We start from the raw sequence: 20,600 nt of genomic DNA on the forward strand, positions 1-20,600 counted from the left end.
CTATATTCTACTTTATATTTTTAATAAACAGTTTATACATAGGTCACTTATCTTTGATTTGGAGGGACTTATTTTTCCCCTTTAAAAATTATTGATGATTTTATTTAATTTTACAGCTTGTATTTTCTCTGGCCCACACATATAAGGCTTTCTTCAGTGACAAAGAATCAAATATAAAGCACTATTTCAAAAAAGCCTTTCAAACTTTTAATTTAACATGAATACATCACCCTGTCACGAATACCAGTTTTCTCTCAAGGTCCAGTCACAGGAAATTTGTCAAGTAGGGAATTCCTTAGAACAAAGATGGTGGAAAGTTTCCTGTGAATAGAACTGAAAAGAGTAGGGAGAACTTTTGACAGCAATTATTAAGATGTCTTTAATTTGAGGGACTTCTCTGATGGCCTGATGGTTGAGAATTCACCTTCCAACGCAGGAGATGTGCTTTATAACTGGTAGGTTTGACCCCTGGTCGGGGAACTAAGATCCCACAGGCCTTGAGGCAACTAAGATCATGAGCTCCAACTGGAGAGTCCACAGATTGCAAGGAAGACCTGGAGCAGCCAAAAAAAGAAAGATGTCCTTAATATTGAAGGGGCAGTACAGGAAGAAGGAAAGCCCATTCCAGCCTGCAAGCATAGGGCCAATGAACACATACAACAGAGAGGGAATGGCAGTTGAGAGTCACAGTGGAGACATAAAGACTCCTTGAGCCCAGTCACTAGAGGATGCAGCAGGGAAGGGAAGAAAGCCCAAACAGAAAGATGAGGAATACCTCTTCCCCAAGACAGAATAGTGGTAAGAGGTGTGGAGGGATGAAGCCAGGAACAGTGAGGCAGGAGAGCAGTCGATGGCATCAAGAAGCCTAACTGTGAACACACCGCACTGGGGGCCTTACAACACCTGGCCCCTCCCCCAGGCCTCCAGCCTCAGGTGCCCAGCGGGGCTCCTGTTCCCTAAAGTGCTTAATCCCCATGTTCAAACATCCCTCGCTGTGCACTCCTGGCTCTGACTGGGTCTTTGCAGGCACCCCTCTCTCTGCCTGGAATAGTTGTTTTCTACTATACTTCTTTCTATAGAAGACCATAAATTCAGAACTACTCTATAACTTTGGATAGCCCTTTGGGCTCACAGATCTTCCTAAAGAAAACCTGGAGATGTTTGTAAACCACTTATTTTATGAGCACTTCTGACATTTAAGCATTAAACCATCAGGGGGAGAGATGGAAGTGGTGATTCAGTGTTCACCAGCTCACCCCTCAGCCTTCTGGAAGGACTGTTAGCCTGTGGGTGTACCTTATACTTCAGCAACTTCTGTTTAAGAATTCTACTAGTCAGAAAATGATACAGCACTCAAACCTACACTGTATTATGTAATTCTTTTAGACACAAGTACACACTGAGAGATATATTTTTTTTAAGTTTCAACTATTTCCATGAAAGCAATTAGCCTGAGATATGCAGATGAGACCACTCTAATGGCAGAAAGTGAACAGGAACTAAAGAGCCTCTTGATGAGGATGAAAGAGGAGCGAGAAAAAGCTGGCTTGAAACTCAGCATTCAAAAACAGTGTTAATATTATTTGGCATTAAAGAGACGAAGTGCTGATACATGCCATGATATGGATAAGCCTTGGAAATATTATGCTCAATGAAATATACCAGTCACAAAGGACTACCTATGGTACAACTCCACTTACATAAAATATCAAAAATAGGCAAAACTATAAAGACAGAAAGTAGATTAGTGGTTGCCTTGGGCTGGGAAGGATAGGGAGTTTGGGGCTGATGGCTAGAAAGAGGGGTTTTATTTGGGGATAATGAAAAGTTCTAAAATAGATGGTGGTGACGGATGCACAGCTGGTTCCAGGTCTGGATTTGCCATGTGTGATGATCTGATTACCTCTGCCACTACAATGTTCTCTGAAAACACCATCAGCTGCTTCCCCAAATTCCTTTCTTTGTCCAGTTCTCAACTCCAAATAACACTTTCCTCAACTCCCAGCCTTTTCTTTCCTTTCACTGCCCCTATTCTTCTGTCTTTCCCAGAATCCGGCTTGTGTTTCTGTGCACATTCTCTGATTCTACAAATACAGACATCTAGGAACTAGCTGGCACAGACAGAAGTCCTTTTAAAGAGGACAGGAAACAAGCGAGCAAGGAAAATCCCCTCCGGCTAGCAAAGCACAGGAAGCCTATGATGGCAGTGATTTCTGTTCGTGCCATCACAGTCCAGCTTCCAGATGAGAATCCCAAGGCTCATCTCATTCTTTCTGCTTCTTTCGTCCCCTCCCACTCCAGCTGCTGTCCATGGGAATCAGCATGCCTTTTGATGACACAAAAATTCCTTCCCTGATCAGCTCAGCTGGGGATAAGCCCATCTTCTCTGGTCCAGTAGGGCTTGATTTGAATAACTTAACTCATTCTTGGGGTACTTAATGTAGCTGGTGGGGAGGGAGGACAAGGTCTGAGTCAAGGTCAATCCACCTATTTTCAAATGAATGCTAGTAGGACTCCATTAACAGAAAATAGTAATAGATACTATTTGAGCATCTTTCGGTGTGTGACATTTTTAAGACATTACCTCATTAATTCTCATATAACTATGTGTTGAATGGATTCTTTCCCCCATTCTATGAGTGAGGACACTGCAGTTGGGACAGATGGAGTAATTTTGTGGAGATGGTTGGATTCAATGAACATGAATTTGGGCAAACTCTGGGAGATGGTGAGGGACGGGGAAGCCTGGTGTGCTGCAGTTCACGGGGTCACAAAGAGTGGGACACGACTTAGTGACTGAACAACAACAATAAAAATTCGGTCAGAGGTGGAGCAGAGATTCTTACTAGCTCTGTGTGTCTCTCAGGACTCTTCTCCCACCAGCTGTGCTTCTTCTGCCACAGACGATGTCCGCTTCTCCTGTGTCTAGGTTATGGGCTTCTCTTCCTGCAGAGAGAAGAGGACTAAGTACAATCTGGAAAAGAAAATTCTTTCAGGAGCTAAGCTGGCTGCGTAAAAGAATGAAACTTTCTAATGTCCCTGTATAATGAAGACTAGAATTTGAGGAAGGTCAAGTGGAGAGGAGCACATGATCTCTAGGGAATTTTTCACTAGATGTTGCTGTTGTTTAGTCACTAAGTCGTGTCCGCCTCTTTGTGACCCCATGGACTGTAGCCCACCAGACTCCTCTGTCCATGGGATTTCCCAGGCAAGCATACTGGATTGGGTTGCCATTTCCTTCTCCAGGGGGTCTTCCCGATCCAGGGATCAAACCTGTGTCCCCTGCATTGGCAAGCTGATTCTTTACCACTGAGCCCTTTTACTAAATTGTGCTTCTTAAAGATAAGCTTTCACGTGGTGCAGATAGTGCTGATGTAGATTAATCTATCCTTTCCATATTCCTGCAGTTTTCCCCCACCCCAACCTGTCTACACCAGAGGATAAAGCACTTTCAGACTCGTCCTTTTGCCAGCCCAAGCTCCTTGGCCCCTGTTATAGAGGATTCTCCTGCAGGAATTAATTTCTCCTTTCTCTTATTGAACATTTGAGCTGCTTTCAGTTTTGGACTATCAAGAACAATGCTGCTGAGAACATTCTTATATATGGTACTCTTGCCACACATATGCAAGCATATTTGTTGGGGATTTATCCAGGAATAGAATTGCTCGGTCACAGGATAGCATATGTTCAATTTTATTACAGAATGCCAAATGAAAAAATTATTGCACAAATGTACCCTTTCCCTAGCAGTGTTTGACAGCTTCCTTTGTTCCACATTCTCACTGCAACTTGGGAATGTTAGTCTTTTGGGCTAGCTTTTCTAGTAGATATGCAGTTATATCTCAAAGTTTTAATTTACATTTCTCTTATTACTAATGAAGTGAGCATCTTTTCATATTCTTGATTATTTGAATATTTTCTTTTGTGAAATAAATACCCATTTAAATCTACTGACCATAATGGATTGTCTTTTCCTTATTGATTTGCAAACAATCTTGATATATTTTAGAATCAATGCCTATATCAGTGATGTATGTCACAAATAATGTTTCTATATTCCATTAATCCATCTGTCTTTGTTCAAGAAGGAGACTGGCCTATAATTTTCCTTTTCCAAAGTGTCCTTGTCAGGTTTGGATACCAAGGTTATGTTGGTCTCATAAATTATGTTAGGTGTATTCACTTTTGTCTTATTCTCTAAAAAAGTGTATCAGTGGTATTGAAAATATTCCTTTCTTAAATGATTGGTAAAATTCACCACTAAGGCCATTAAGGTCCAAAGTTTTCCTTATGGGAGATTTTAAATTATAAATTCAACATTTTTGATATCTGCAAAACTATTTTATTTTCTATATCAAATTTATTTACTTTTTCCATGGAATTTGTAAGTTTTTTCTAACTTTTTTAATATATTTACATAAAGTTGTTTATTATATTCTTCTATATTTGATGTCTGTAAGTTATAATTAAAAAGATGTTTCCTGTTGCACTCCAGAAATTGGTTGTTTTTTACTTCACTTTCTTAATCTGTCTCAGCAGGAATTTATTAATTTTATTAGTTTCTCCAAAGAAGCAATTTTTGGTTTATTGATTTTCTGTATATTTGCCATTCCATTAATTTATGTTCTTATCTTTACTCTTTCCTTTCTTTTACTTTGATATTCTTTTCTAGCTTCTTATGAAAAATGATCAGCTCATTGATTTTTCAGATATCCCTACTTCATTTAAAGCTACAATTTCCCACTAAGCACAGTTTTAGCTGTATACCACAGATTTTAGTATGTAATAATGTATTCTGTTCAAGATATTTTCTAAGTTCTATTATCATTTTTTCCTTGACCCATAAGTTATTTAGAAGTATATTGCTTAATTTCCAAATGCATGGCAATTTTATAAAAATCTCTTTATAATTGATTTCTAACTTAATTCCATGGTGAACTTAGAACATACACTGTGTAATGTGAAACTTTTTAATTTGTTGAGATTTACTTCAGATCCCAGCATACAGTCAAATTTTGTAAACATGCTGTGCATTTTTTGAAATACTGTATATTCTGCCCTTGCTGAGTACAGTACCCGATGTCTATGGGTGGTTTGATAATTATGTTTTTAAATTCCTATGTCTTCATTGATTTTTGTCTATATGTTTATCAATAACTAAAATTGTTGTGTGAAAATTTCCCACTATGAATGGGAAGGCACCTCTTTCTTCTTACATTTCTGTCAAATTTTGCCTTATTTACTTTCTTAGCCTCATACAATTTAGCTTTATTATATATTTCTGGTGAGTAAAACCATCTATTAATCATGTCCTTTATTTCAAAAGCTTTTTGATTAAAAATATTTTATCTGCTATTAATATAGATGAAAGATAGATATTATACATTAACTTTCTTTTGGTTAGTCATTATGTTTCAACCTTTCTGCATCCTCATGATTTAGGTGTATCTTTTATGAACCTTACATATATTTTTAACCTAGTCATATAAAACTTTATTAATTTCTTTTAATTCGATCTGTCTACTTACATGTAGTATAATGTCGGATGTATTTGGTTTAAAACTGTCATTTTACTGTGAAATCTTATTTGTTGCACCTGCTTTATCTTCCTCATTCTTGATTTTCTTGTTTGGATTGACCCAGTGTATATTATTCCGTTTTTGCCTACTCTTACCCTCAGGATTATAACCCTTTTTGCTATACTTTTTAATGACTACCAGCAAGATTGCAACATGCAATCCTGACTTACTAGAATGTAATGTTTATCAGCGCTCTTCCCGCACTCGTGGACAGGGCAAGAACTCCAGAATACTTTAACTCCATTTACCTGCCTCCTGACATAGGTTTATAAGATATTTTTATTATTGTTTTACACAGCCAATTGCATTCAGATTTATTCATAAACATCCCTTTCTGTTGCTCTTCCTTTCTTCCTGCTTCTCCCACCTCCCATCTGGGAACATTTTCATTCTGCCTAAAAAATATCCCTTGGTATTTTCTTAAGAAAAGGTATGCTGGTGATGAATCCTCTAAGTCTTTGTTCATCTGAAAATGTCTTCATTTCACTTGCATTCTTTAAGGATGAAAATAGCATTTTAGGCTGGCAGTTATTTTCTTTCAGTACTTCATATATATACTCCATTATTTCTCATACAAATTCGGTCTGCCATCAAATTGTAATTTGGGGGTAATATGTATTCACTCCTTCCCAGTCCTGGCTGCCTTTAAGATTTTTCTACTTGTCATTTGTTTCCAGCAGTTCAACTGTGATGTGCATAGCTGTGGATTTCTTTTATTTAACCTCTTGATAATTTGTAGGACTTCTTGATCTGTGCCTTAATGTTTTTCGTCAGTGTGGTAAATTTCTTGGTCATTATGCCTCTAAGAATGAATTCCACTACATCCTTTCTAGGACTACAGCCTCTCATATTCTAGGCCTTTTCACTATATCCTCCATATATTTTATCTTCTCCTTTGACCTTTTTCCCCTTGTATCTCTCTATGCTTCAATCTTGCTCATTTTTTTGTCAATTATATTCCTAAGTATGTTCTAATTCTCATTATTTAGATTTTTGAGATAGTATATAAAAATACAATGTATTTTTTGTATACTAAGCATTTAATTCAACGACCTTAGTAAACTCATTTATTAATTGTAATAGTTTGTCTAAAGATTCTCTGGGATTTTTCTGTGAATATAAACATGTGTTCTGGGAATGGTAATTGTTTCTCCCTTCCTAATTTAGTCTTATTTCTTTTTTATGACTAGGACTGACCTTAGTAAAATGTTGACTAGCAATGGTAATAGCAAGCGTCATTTTTATTTTTCCTGATCTCAGGAGAGAATTTTCAACATTCCCTCACTAAGTACTACATACGCTTTTATTTTTTGTAGGTAGCTTTTAGTCTACTTTAAGAGATTCCGATTTATTACTAGTTTGGAACACAGTTGAATTCCATCATATATTTTGGCTGTATCTACTGAAGTAAACAGACATTTCCCCCTTTATTCTGTAGTGAACTACACTGGTTTTCAAATATCTAAATAAATTCAATTTCCTGGGAAATATACAACTTGGTCATACACAAGCACAGTATACTTTTTGTATACTGATGGGTTCAATTTGATAATATTTTACTTAAGATTTTCACAATTATATTCATAAGAGAAGTTGGCCTGTTATTCTCCTTTATTGTAATGATCCTTTTCAAGATTTCGGTTTGATTCTTTCAGACATCTGAAGGCACATGCATTCTAGAATCACCTTAATACCATTTATACTAAAGATAATCCCCAAATGGCTGCATTTCCTGAGGTTACCAAGCTACATACTTCCTATCAGCCCTTACAACCCTCTGAATGTCAACCCAAAACATGGATTTACCTGCCACCGAGACTTTGGCAGGCCTTAGACTTCAACTTTGGTTTGCCTCAACCCTGGAAGTTTTTAAAAGTATTGCTTAGCTCTCAGGCTTCTAGTGGGCTTCCCTAGTGGATAAGGAATCCACCTGTGATGTGGGAGACTTGGGTTCAATCCCTGGGTTGGGAAGATCCCCTGGAGAAGGGAAAGGCCACCCTCTCCAGTATTCCAGCCTGGAGAATTCCACAGACTGTATAGTCCATGGGGTCTCAAAGAGTCAGATACAACTAGCGACTTTCACTTTTGAGCCTTCTAGCTGCATTTTCCAGAATTTGCAAAGTTCCTCAAGACAAAGCAGCTCCAAAAACCATTTACTACCGTAGATTTCCCTCTTTTTGTGGGATTATGGCTTGGTAATTTTTCATTGCCTTAAGTCTCCAATGCCTTAAAGATGATTTATAAAAAATATTTTGTTCAGCATTCTTAGTTGGCCTTAGCAAAAGGTTGACCCAGTTTCTTTGTAAGCCATCACTGGAATCAGATGTTCCTGGGTGCCTTTAAGTAATGCAGTGATTGTATAAAATAAGGCCTGAAATTCACAGGTGGCTACCAAAACACTTACTTCACAAATAAAGAGCTGCTGGTCTCCTGCATAATGCAAGGGATAATAGATTAAAAGCAAAGTTCAAAAAAAAAAAAATACAATATGCCATTGATGATGTGGCTGAATAAGACTTTATCTGTTGAATAATTTTATTCAGGATAAAACAATTCTCTTAACAGAGAAACCAGGTTTTTTAAATCTCTGGAGAGGAATCAGGAAGTGTGTTTATAGTGCTTAGCAACAGTATTGAAAATTTTAGTATTTTTTTAAAATAGAAAAAAACTTAGATTGACACTTACATAGGTAAAATACAACTAAGACGTGGAACCACTGAATAATTGACTTAGTGACATTAATATCATTAAAATAATCAACCACTTAGCTAGTTCCACAGTCATGACTGAAATGTCCACCTAGTGGACACAGGCTCTCAACCCTTTATTTTGTAGAAAAAATAGTTAATGGCTCAGGCTCAGAGTGATAAGTCCCATCCCCTACTTCACCTTCAGACTGGAAAGAAGAGAAAATAAATATGGCAAATGCCCACATTCAACAACATGCCCTTTTGTTTGTATTTAGTCTTATTTTCACATCTTCAAACAGGTGTTTCCTTTTCCTAAGATATTATCTAAAAAGAGGAGCCGAATAAGAGACTGTGCAAATGAAAAGTGCTAAAATCAGCTTCAAATAAATGGCTCGGGAAGACTTGCTTCCCAATGATCTGTAATACATCACTTCTCCTCCATTCCTGCAGAGGAGCAGAGGCAGGCTCTTGCTGAGTGATAAATATATTCACAGATAGCATCACCAAATCCTGAACAATCTTGAGACTGAAAAATGGGGCTTTAAAACATTATGAACAACAAAAGAAATACTAAAGTAAAGCAAATAATATCTTGGAAGGGGAACGTGCAATGAATGAATTCCCAATGTTACAGTGTGTTATTGCAACAAAAATATTTGAATTTCCATACTGTTTAATGTAGTGGGATGAAAGAATCTGCTCCAAGCAGTGACCAAGATAGAAAAGTCATATCTTAGATGATAACTGGAGAACAGAGGCCTTGCTCTAATCTGTACATGTTTTATCATCAATGTCAGTGAATATTTATTGAGATCTCAGAAAGCATTTAGCCATGTCTGCTAACACGTGCAGTAAAAATTAGAAGTTGTAGTCTTTTCCCCCTAGGACATTCCATTCAAAAATACGCTTTTCCATAGGCAGATAACACTTTTATTTTTCCTTTCCCAACAGGGGGATCCTTAGCATCCACATCCCAAGTGAGGGTCGATGAACTTGAAATGTGTCTTTGTAGAAATGGAGAAGGAAGCAAGCACGACGACTGTATACAAGAGTGCTCCCACTGTAAGGAATCTAAGGAATCGTGAATTGTAGAAGAAGTAGATGCAGCCAGGAATCATGGAATCAAATGTCAGGGGACGCAGGCCAGGTCATCTCCAGGTAAAGACACACTCTCCCGCTTTCTGCCGAAGTATGAGGCCTTCACCATTTCTCTTTGTTTTTATAGGCCCCAAAATTCAGAAAAATACTTCTCTTCTTTAAGAAAATTCACTGGCAAATCTGATGATAAACACTAACCAGTCTTCGGTAGCAGGGGAGTACAGAGAACAGAATGGCAGGGGTGGATACAAGTTTCGGGAAATCTAAAACTTACACAATTGTGAAGGCCTCTTTACAAAAAAAAAAAAAAAAAAAAACTACAGAATGCAATGGTCAAAGGCCTTGGAGCAGCAGGGCTCGGGTGCTTGCATTTCCTTATCTTTGCCTTATCTGTGGGCCTCTTTTCTGTGTTGGTGAAGAGCCAACTCATTAGAAAAGACCCTGATGCTGGGAAAGATTGAGGGCAGGAGGAGAAAGGAGCAACAGAGGATGAGATGGTTGGATGGCATCACCCAACTCAATGGACATGAACTTGGGCAAACTCTGGGAGATAGTGAAGGACAGAGAAGCCTAGCATGCTACAATCCATGGGATCACAAAAAGTTGACACGACTGAGCAAATGAACAACAAATCTGTGTCTCAAGGACCTCTCCACAACCCCAGCTGACTCTTATGCTTAGGAAAACTGTTCAGAGTGGCGAGATCTTCTGGTATTGGAGGCGTAATGGAAATTTCCCCCATTTGAAAATATTAACAAAAAATTCAAATTAATAAACTCTTCATAAGACTTGGCTTTTGGTCATCACTTTGGCACATCTGGCAAAGGGAGTCACTATGCAGTCATCAAGGTCAAGAAAGGTTATTGCCCATAGGACTCCGCTCACCTCTCAGCTGTTCGACCTGGTGGGAGCTGACTGAAACGCTTCAAGCTTAGAGGATGATTTGGGGTGAGTAGCTTGAGAAGAGGGTGAGAACATAAAGAAAATGTTGGAACATAGTGGCAGAAGGAGAAGACAGCTTGAATGTGGGAGGAGAAAGAAAAACTACTTCCAGACCTTGCTCTTTGGAAATAAATTGAATGATGGCACCTCACACAGTGAGTTGATAGCTGGGGTACATGGAAAACTTTAGGACAGCATTTCATAAAAATGTGGTCCACAGACCACCTGACCTAGACTACCTGGTGTGCTTGGCAGAAAGCAGTTGTCTGAGCCCAACCCCAGAAAGTACCACGTGAATCGCTGTCAGTGGGGCTCAAGAATGTCCACTTTTTTTTACTTCCCTGGTGGTCCAATGGTTAAGACTCTATGCTTCCACTGCAGTGGGCTCAGGTTCCATCCCTGGTTAGAGAACTAAGATCCTGCCTGCCATGCAGCACAGCAAAAAATAAAAATTAAAAAAATGGCTACAAAGAATGTTTAGGCTTCCCTGATGACTCAGATGGTAAAACATGCACCTGCAATGCACAAGACCTGTGTCCAACCCCTGGGTCAGGAAGATCCCCTGGAGAAGGGAATGACTACCCACTCCAGTATCCTTGCCTAGAGAATCCCATGGACAGAGAAATTTGGTAGGCTACAGTCCATGGGGTTGCAAAGAGTCAGACATGACTGAGTGAGAAACACACATAAATAATGCTCACTTTAATCAGTACTGGGTGATTTGGGGGAAAATGACATTTGAGAAACTGGAGAAATGCTTTTTTTTTTTTTTTTTCTTAATCTAGCCAAGTTCTGCCTAGGGGATGGATGCATGGGAAGTTTCCAGTTACCAGAATTGACACTTCTGGAAAGTATCAGTAGGTCAGCTTCCAACCATTCACTGCCTTCTTTGTGGCCTGAGTACTTTGAGTTCTGACCCAGGATGGTGCTCCCAGCTGCCAAACAGAATAAGCCACTGACACTTTCAGAACTCAGTGTAAGCTAAACAAGCCACTCCCTGCAGATCTGACCCTCTGACTTCCTCCCCATCATCCTTGCTGACACCTTACAACCTCAGCTATACTGTGTTGACACTTAGCAGATAAAGTGTCCTGAACACCCAATATCTGCTTTATAAAAATTACAGAATGCTTACCAAAGGCAGTGTCAATCCCAGGGCCTTCTCAGTATTAACACCTTAATTAGATTAACTTTATAAGTCTTGTGTGAAAGAAGAGTTCCCAGGTGTATCTGTGTTACTATAAGAGTGAGTGCTTGTGGCAAAGAAACCAAGGAACCCCCCTTCTCGAAATATCTCAACTATGCTGCCATGGGGCCTAAAATGGAGTCCGTTTGTCTGCACTTCCCTGCTGCTGCTGCTAAGTTGCTTCAGTCGTGTCCGACTCTGTGTGACCCCATAGATGGCAGCCCACCAGGCTCCGCCGTCTCTGGGATTCTCCAGGCAAGAACACTGGATTAACATGAATAGTTTGATGTCATCTGTGTCTACACTGTTTTGCTCTATCAATCAGAGTTTTAACTCCTTAAGAGTAGAGACTATATATATATATTTTTTTTTTTAATAAGAAGTCAGTATCAATCAATTAGAAAAAAAGAGAACGTGTGTTAACTGCCTAGAAGAGCTTAAGGCTTCCCAGTGGTGCTAGTGGTAAAGAACCCACCTGCCAATGCAGGAGACATGAGAGACGCAGGTTCGATCCCTGAGTTGCAAAGAGCCCCTGGAGGAGGACATAGCAACTCACTCCAATATTCCTGCCTGGAGGATCTCTTGGACAGAGGAGCCTGGGGGGCAGAGTCAGATGCAACTAAAGCTACTGAGCATGCCACACAAGAAGGACTTGAGATAACATGAGAAAGGCCAAAATACAAGCTGACAAAGGCAGACACAGGGAAGGAGACTGTCTGGCTTACTAGGGCTCTTTAAGTAATCTGAGCCTGAAACACAGACAGAGCCCCTGCATGAAGGTGCCCTGCTGTCCGCGCCGGCAGGCTGCAGTCTTAAGTATTTTACCCTACTCTTAGCATAGTTTGCTGTGTTCTCCTCACCAGCTGTGCTGCCTTTTCTCCAGGCTCATCCATTAGCCCTTTCTGGTTAATGGGTATCTCAGTTCTTAGCTTTACTTCTAGATTTCTGTTTTCCTCTTTTTCCTTCTCCTTGGATAATTATAGAAGGAGCTTCCAGGCACCACCTCCTAGCTCAGCTTGCTCCCAATGGCCATCACTCCGTTCCCTGTCAAGAGCAACACACAGATGGAATGGGTAGGAAGTATTTAAAGGAAACTGGGAAGGGAACAGGGAGATGAGAAGGATATATCACAGTTTAAGGTCCACCCTAACCACATTTATATCTCAGTTTAGATATAATAAGAATACCATATTACATTTGGATATAATTTTCATATTGTAAAAAATGACTGAGTTTGATGTCCTGTGTTTTGATTGGCATTTTGAATAAAGGATGCTCCAAGGTCATAGTTTTCAAAGTGGCCAAGAAGCTACTGGAATGATGCCAGCTCTCTGGCTGGTGACTGTCTGTAGCAATTTGAACTCTTATGGACTGCTCGTAAACTGGTACTACCACTTTGGAAAACTGGCAGTCTCCATATGCATGACCCATCAATTCTACTCCTCAGTATACAATAAACAGAAATGAACACATATGTACATGAAAAACCTGTACAAAGATGTTCTTAGCAATATCATTTATAATAGTCCAAAATGGAAAACCACTCAACTTATCAAGAATAGCATAAATTAATAAGTTGAGGTCTATTCATAATTCAATCTCAAATACCTGAATCTCACCAACATGATTCTTGGACTAAGAGGCCAAACATAAAAAACAGCACATATTATATAGTCTCATTTACATAAAGTTTCAAAGGCAATGCTAATATGTTGCTAGATCAGAATAGTGGTGATCTGGGGGGAAGGGCACACAGAGGATTCTGAAGTGTTGGAAGTATCCTGTTTTGGGACTTCCCTGCTGGTCCATTGGTTAAGAATCTGCCCTGCAATATAGGGGATGCAGGTTCAATCCCTGCTCAGGGAACTAAGATCCCATGTGCCACAGAGCAACTAAGCCCACGCTGCAACTGGAGATCCTATGAAGACGCCACAAGCTGCAACCAAGACCCAATGCAGCCAAATAAATGAATAATTTTTTAAGTTAAAAAGTATCTTGTTTCTTGGCCTAAATGATGCTTTAAATGGATATGATCACTTTCAGAAACTTCATTAAGCCGTACACTTATACTCTTTGCGCTTGTCTACATGTTAATTTGTCTTGATGTCAGCTCCATAGACTGGGTGACTTAAATAAAGCCCATTTATTTCTCACACTTCTAGATACTGGGAAGTCCATGAAAAGGCTTGGCAGATTTGGTATCTAATGAAAACTCACTTCCTAGTTCAGAGAGGGTGTCTTTTCACTATGTCCTTGCATGGTGAAAGAATTGAGAATGCTCCCTGGGGTCTCCTTTATAAAGGCACTAACGCCATTCATGATAGCATAAAATTGGTACAGTGGTAAAAGAACCCGCCTGCTAATGCAAGAGAGGCAGGTTCAATCCTTAGGTAGGGAAGATCCCCTGGAATAGAAAATGGCAACCCACCCCGGTATTCTTGCCTGGAAAATTCCAGGGACATAGGAGCCTGGTGGGCCTGCAGTCCATGGAATCACAAAGAGTCAGACACAACTGAGTGACTGACCATGCATGCACATGCTTGAAACTCAACATTAAAAAACTAATGTCATTGTTTGACAGAAAAACCACAAAATTCTGTAAAGCAATTATCCTTCAATTAAAAAATAAACAAAGTGGCAAAAAAAAAAAAAAAAAGAACCACCAAGATCATGTCATCCTGTCCCATCACTTCATGGCAAATAAGTGGGAGAAAAGTGGAAGTAGTGACAGATTTTATTTTCTTGAGCTCCAAAATCACTGTGAACGGTGACTGCAACCATGAAATTAAAAGACAACTTGTTCCTTGGAAAGAAAGCTATGACAAACCCAGACAGCATATTAAAAAGCAAAGGCATCACTTTGTCAGCAAAAGTCTGTGTAGTCAAAGCTATGCTTGTTCCAGTAGTCATGTACAGATGTGAGAGCTGGACCAGAAAGAAGGCTGAGCGCTGAAGAATTGATGCTTTTGGACTGTGGTGCTGGAGAGGACTCTTGAGAGTCTCTTGGACAGCAAAGAGATCAAACCAGTCCACCCTAAAGGAAATCAACCCTGAATATTCATTGGAAGGACTGTTGCTGAAGTTGAAGCTCCAATACTTTGGCCATCTGATGGGAAGAGTCAACTCACTAGAAAAAAAAAAAACCTGATGCTGGGAAAGACTGAAGGTAAAAGGAGAAGGGGCAGCAGAGGATGGGATGGTATTTAGATATCATCGCCAACTCAATAGACATGAATTTGAGTAAACTCCAGGAGATAGTGAAGAACAGAGGAGTCTGGCGTACTGCAGTCCATGCGGTTGCAAAGAATCAGACATGATTTAGCAACTGAACAATGACAATAATTCCCATTTATCAGGGCTCCACCCTCATGACCTAATCAACTCTGAAGACCCCCACCTTCTAACACAATCAGATTGAGAACTAGGTTTCAATAAATAAATGGCAGGTGTGGATGGGGGGAGGGGGGCAGGGCTGCAGGGGGAGGGGCACAAACATTCAATCCTTAACATCATTAAATTAAACTTTATTAAAGAGAAAAATATCATTTTTCCAAAGTGACCTCCTTTGGCTCCCTAGAGGTAACTGATGGCTTTGGCAAATGTGGTGAGTGGAGACAGGGGAGAGAAGCCAGGTTGGAGGAGGTTGCAGAGTGAGTGGAGAGTGCAAAGCTGGAGACAGAGTGTGTAGATAACTCATGAGAATAATGGGTAAGACTGGAAAACTAAGGCAGAAATCTGGACGGTCAAAGAAGGGTTGTGCCATGATTATTTGTTTTTGTTTTTTTAAGGAGGGGGATTAAATTAGGATATTTGTTTGCTGACTCTTCCAGCTATATCACATTCCATACTAGAGAGAAGGCAGCCTTGGGGGTGGGGGAAAGGGAGGCAGCAGGCAGTGGAGGGGGAGGAAGCACAGAGACTGTGGGACTAAAAGGAGTCAGAGTGGGGGTGGGGGTGGGGAGATGGGAGGTGGGGGATGCCTCTTCAGCAGCCTCAGAGCTTCACAGGGAAGCAGAGTCTGGTTGGAACAGCTTCTCTTGAGGGTTTTAGTTCCAGTAACCTATTAAGTTTCTTTATCTTTCATTCCACAATAGAAGTTTTGCTCCAAGGTTATTAAAGACAAACTGAAGACAAAGCCAGAGGCCTGGGGCATAATTTTTTTAAATGACATTTCCCTTGGGGGTAAAAAAGTGATTGAAGCCTCTAACTACCCCCCACATCTACCCAATAAACTGAAATCAGAATCTCTGGGGGTGAGGGAGGCCTGGGTATTTGTATTTTTTGACTCTAAAGATTATTCTAATACCCAGCCAGGTCTGAAAAACATGGGGTTAGGGGATAAACTTCATTTTTCTCTTTATCTTTTGTTGAGGTGTCTACTGACAAGTTCTCTGATACTGAGAACCAGGGGCATTTTGCTGGTTACGAAGGCCCATTTGCTGGACTGTAAGGACTCGAGTATGTTAGTCACTCAGTCGTGTCCAACTCTCTGTGAACCCATGGACTGCAGCCTACCCTCCAGCACCCTCTGTCCATGGGATTTTCCAGGCAAGAACACTAGAGTGGATTCCTGTTCCCTTCTCCAGTAAGGACTCGAAGGACATACCATTTCAGGTATTTTAAAATGGCAAAAGCAGGACTTCCCTGGTAGTCCTGTGCTTCCAAAAAATATGATAAAATGAAATAAAATTTAGAAAGAAAAATAACATGGAAAAGCCAAGGATGTTGCATATGTGTGCTGTTGTCGTTTAGCCGGCCAGTCGTGTCCAGCTCTTTGCCACCCTATGGACTGAAGCCCACCAGGCTCCTCTGTCCATGGGATTTCCCAGGCAAGAATGGAGTGGGTTGCCATTCCCTTCTCCAGGGGATCTTCCCCACCCAGGGATCAAACCTGCATCTCCTCATTGCAGGTGAATTCTTTACTACTGAGCCACCAGGGAAGCCCTGCAAATGTGCGTGTACACACATACATTTATAATAATTATCCTGTGGTGATTCTTTCTGGTTTATGAAGCACATTCATCAACAGGGTCTCACCTACTCATCAGGGACCCTCAGTGCAGAATTCTTATTACCAGTGTCCCCATTTCGCAGATGAGGACAGTGAGTCTCTGAGGGCAAATAAGAGAACCCTGCAGGGTTGCTCTGGTCGGGCCCTGCGCAAGTGCTCCCCGGCAAAGGCACAGTGGGACTGAGAGGCAGCCTGAGTACTGCTCTCAAGTGCCTGCGCGGGCAGAGTTTGACCTCTGTTGAGGAATGTGGAGTTCTCCTAATTCACAGAAAGGAGCTGAGGCGGGAATACAAGAACCTGAACTTCCTTCCCTCCACCCTGGACGATGACGTCCGCCATGGAACCCCACCCGCCGCGTGCCTCCTGGTGCCCGCACTGGAGGACGGGGCTGGCGGGCACCCTGGCTAACAGGCTCTTCTGCGCCGCCCCAGGCACGTCAGGGTCAAAGAGCAGCCCGAGGCAGTGTCATCGGGCTGGGAGCGCTAGTCTGAGAGTCAAAGGCTCTGGGCATGCTTCCGGGGCCCCCACTGAACCGGGAGACGGAACAACATGTTTACTTTCCCTGGGCTTCCATCTCCTCAGCTGCCTCACCTCTACATCTAACAATCTGCATGCTTTCAAATGTATTATTAGCTTCCTGAAACCATGGCCACTGAACCCCAGGGCTTTATAAGAAGAAACCATGAGGGAGGGACTGCCGATCCTACTTTAAGGAGACATTTAGACCTGTTAGAGAAATGCTTGGTCTCCACTTTGCTAAAATACAAAATTCATCTGATTTCAGCATCCCTAGAGGTGAGATACATAGAATCTAAATAAAGGTTAAGCTCAAACTGACAGTGGTGTCTTTTTCTTTTTTCTTTCCATTTTTTAAAAATTGTGGAAGTAACCCAATCTAATGAAACCCAGAGTGTGGCATTTATAGTTTATCTATTCAGAGTTATGGAACATACACTTAGGAGTCGTGAAAATGGACTTTCCTTCTCCTCCTTCCTCTTTAACCACTTTGGGGCTGCAGCATGCCTGTTTCTGCCATGGTTTCTCTCTCTCTCATTCTACAGAGAGGCCCCAATGTTGTCTCTGACATAATGTTCTTCCACAGCCACCCACTATGGGAAAAATCCATGAGCACAGGACTGCGCTGAGCCTTGGCTCCAGGGCTAGAGTGATTCTGAAGGATTGCGGCCAGCTGTCCCTGAATCTCCTAATAAGAAGCACAAGAGGGGGCAGAGAAAGATGCTGGCTTAACACCACTTTCCAGTGAAGGTGACTTTAAACGCTAGGATATTTAACCAGGTATCTCATCTTTCGCCATGGAAAAACAAAGCAGCACAATGCAATCCTGTTTCCTGGAAGACTTTCTGATGGTGACTCAACACAAGTTATAAGTGTACAGATGCATAGCACTTTAAAATAAAACTGTGTTTCTTTTGAATAAGCCTCTGAGCACTCTGACTTAAAATGCCCATTTCTATTACGATGCTAATCATAGTCACCGAGTTAAAAGAAATGATTTCATAATGGCACATCCACTTTGGAAAGCAGTCTGACTGCTCATCACAAGGTTCAACACAGAATTATTCCATGATGCAGCAATTCTACTCCTAGGTATCTACCCAAAAGAAATGAAAATAAACATCTGCATTAACTTTTACACAAATGTTCACAACAGCATTATTCATAATGGCCAAAAAAAAAAAAAAGAAGAAGAAACCACCCAAATATTCATCAGCTGATGAATAGACAAATAAAATATGATGTAGCTATACAATGGAGTGGACTTCCCTGGTGGCTCAGACAGTAAAGCGTCTGTCTACAATGTGGGAGACCTGGGTTCAATCCCTGGGTTGGGAAGATCCCCTGGAGAAGGAAATGGCACCCCACTCCAGTACTCTTGCCTGGAAAATCCCATGGACAGAGGAGCCTGGTAGGCTACAGTCCATGGGGTCGCAAAGAGTCGGACACGACTGAGCAACTTCACTTTCACATACAATGGAGTACTATTTAGCAATAAAGAGGGATGGATTACTAATACATGCTATAACATGAATGAACCTTGAAAACATTAAGCCAAGTAAAAGAAGCCACACAGGCAGGGTCATCTAAGATGGGACAGAGCCACCTGAGACCATCCAGCCCAATGCCTGCCTCGGCGCAGATCCTGACTAAACCCAGGAACAGACATAAGGCTCCCCGGCCCCACATCAATACCGTACAAAAGAAGATCAAGCCACATAGTCAGGAGCCCTCTTTGCAAAACTGTGTGGTGGCTGAGACGTGTATCATGCCTGAATAGTACAGGGGAAGATTACAAAGGCTTTTCAAATGACAGGATATTGAGAATGAGGGAAAAGAAAGAGACAAATATAGATCTAGAACTGCACACCTCCGGGCTGGAGAAGAGAGATGCTATGAGCAGGAACACAAAGTGATCACAGTTCTGTGCGGAAGCCAGGAATGACACTACTGTGGAATGAGATTGGTTTGGGGGTGCTTCAGGACATTCGGGCGGTGGCCCGTAGCAGGCGGATGTGCAAGAGTGAAGGCAGAGCTAAAGGCTGGAATCCAGGTGTTACAGGGTAATCATGCATTTATTATTTGCCCAGCCATCCACCTGCTCAGCCACTCACTGAATGAATATTGAGTCCTAAGCATAAGCATCATGCAAGTTCTGGGGAGATGGGGATAAGGACAGCACAGCTCTGCCCTCCGGGGTCTTATAGCCTCAGGGTCCAAGAAGGTCACCGCAGTCCTTGGACCCAGAGGCCCCATTGCCCCTGGTCACAGTCATGGTGGTGGTTTAGTCACTAAGACTGTAGCCTGCCAGGCTCCTCTGTCCATGGATTCTCCAGGCGAGAATACTGGAGTGGGTTGCCATTTCCTTCTCCACTGGTCATAGTAATAGCATCTTATTTTATATAAGACCTTAGAGAATTCGGCTTCCCTGTTGGCTCAGACAATAAAGAACCTGCCAGCAATGCAGGAGACCAGGGTTCGACCCCTGGGTTGGGAAGACCCCCTGGAGAGGGAATGGCTAAGCCACTCCAATATTCTTGCCTTGAGATTCCCATGGACAGAGGAGTCTGGTGGGCTATGGTCCATAGGGTCACAAAGAGTTGGACATGACTGAGCGACTAAGCACAGCACAGTTAGAGTTCAGAGTGCTGACTGGTACATTCTGAGATCTCAACAAATAAGCAAAAAAATAATCCCATCCTTTACAGATGAAACACTGAAGGCTTCAGAGACTTGGTCCAGATTTCTTGGTGGGTGGCAGAGCTGGACTAGTATCCAGATCTTCTGATGTCATGTCTGATCTCATCCTATGGTTACTTGAAAATCAAAAATTAGAAAAAGGAGGGACTTCCTTGTGGTCTGGTGGTTAAGATGCTGCACTTCCAATGCAGGGGGCATGAGTTTGATCCCTGGTCAGGGGACTAAGAGCCCACATATTGCACAGTGTGGTAAAAACATATATAGGGGGAAAAGAAAGAAAGAAAAATGAAAAATCTGGTGCCTCAGTGAAAGAATCCACCTGCAATACAGGAGACGGGGTTTGATCCCTGGGTTGGGAATATCCCCTAGAGAAGGGAATGGCAACCCACTCCAGTATTCTTGCCTGGAGACTCCCATGGACAGAGGAGCCTGGCAGTCTACAGTCATGCAGTCGCAGAGTTGAACAGGACTGAGCAACTTCACTTTCACTTTCACAGCCAGCGCTGCCTCGCGATACAGGCAGGTAGCTTGTTAGGAAGCACAAGGAAGGTGGCGGCAGCATTGGCCAGCGTGCCATCACTGGGACACGTGGACAAGGCTGTCTTGGCAGGAGCGAGGGCAACCAGGTCACCTGGAGGCACTTGACAAAGCAGTTGCTCTGACCCAGTGTGCACCCCTGGAGGTGGGCTCAGAACAGCTGATCGGTCATCTAACTTCCACGATTCTACAGAGCTAGCTCGACAGGAATCTATTACCAAATAACTCAGAGCAATGGTATAGACACTGTGCGCTGACCTGTCTTTAGCATTCTCCTCCCCATCCCCGTTCTGGCCAATGGGATATAAGTGGAAGTCAGCTATGGGGACCCTAGAAAAACA

The 20,600-nt window shown here is 41.7% G+C and overlaps 2 long non-coding RNA genes across 2 annotated transcripts in view; one reads left to right on the forward strand and one right to left on the reverse strand.

The window, feature by feature from the left end:
* The window catches only part of LOC129649974 (uncharacterized), a 66,442-nt gene continuing 45,842 nt past the window's right edge, over positions 1 to 20,600 (reverse strand). Inside the window, exons 3-4 of the long non-coding RNA XR_008713494.1 lie at positions 2,847 to 2,946; positions 1 to 554 (exon numbers count right to left, since the gene is read on the reverse strand). This is a non-coding gene — a long non-coding RNA (uncharacterized LOC129649974). The remainder of the gene's footprint in view (positions 555 to 2,846; positions 2,947 to 20,600) is intronic.
* LOC129649975 (uncharacterized) lies at positions 15,057 to 18,078 on the forward strand. The gene is made up of 3 exons (XR_008713495.1): positions 15,057 to 15,203; positions 15,868 to 16,109; positions 17,609 to 18,078. It is a non-coding gene; the product is annotated as an uncharacterized LOC129649975 (long non-coding RNA).

This window comes from Bubalus kerabau, chromosome 4 (assembly GCF_029407905.1).
Source record: "Bubalus kerabau isolate K-KA32 ecotype Philippines breed swamp buffalo chromosome 4, PCC_UOA_SB_1v2, whole genome shotgun sequence".
Lineage (NCBI taxonomy): Eukaryota > Metazoa > Chordata > Mammalia > Artiodactyla > Bovidae > Bubalus > Bubalus kerabau.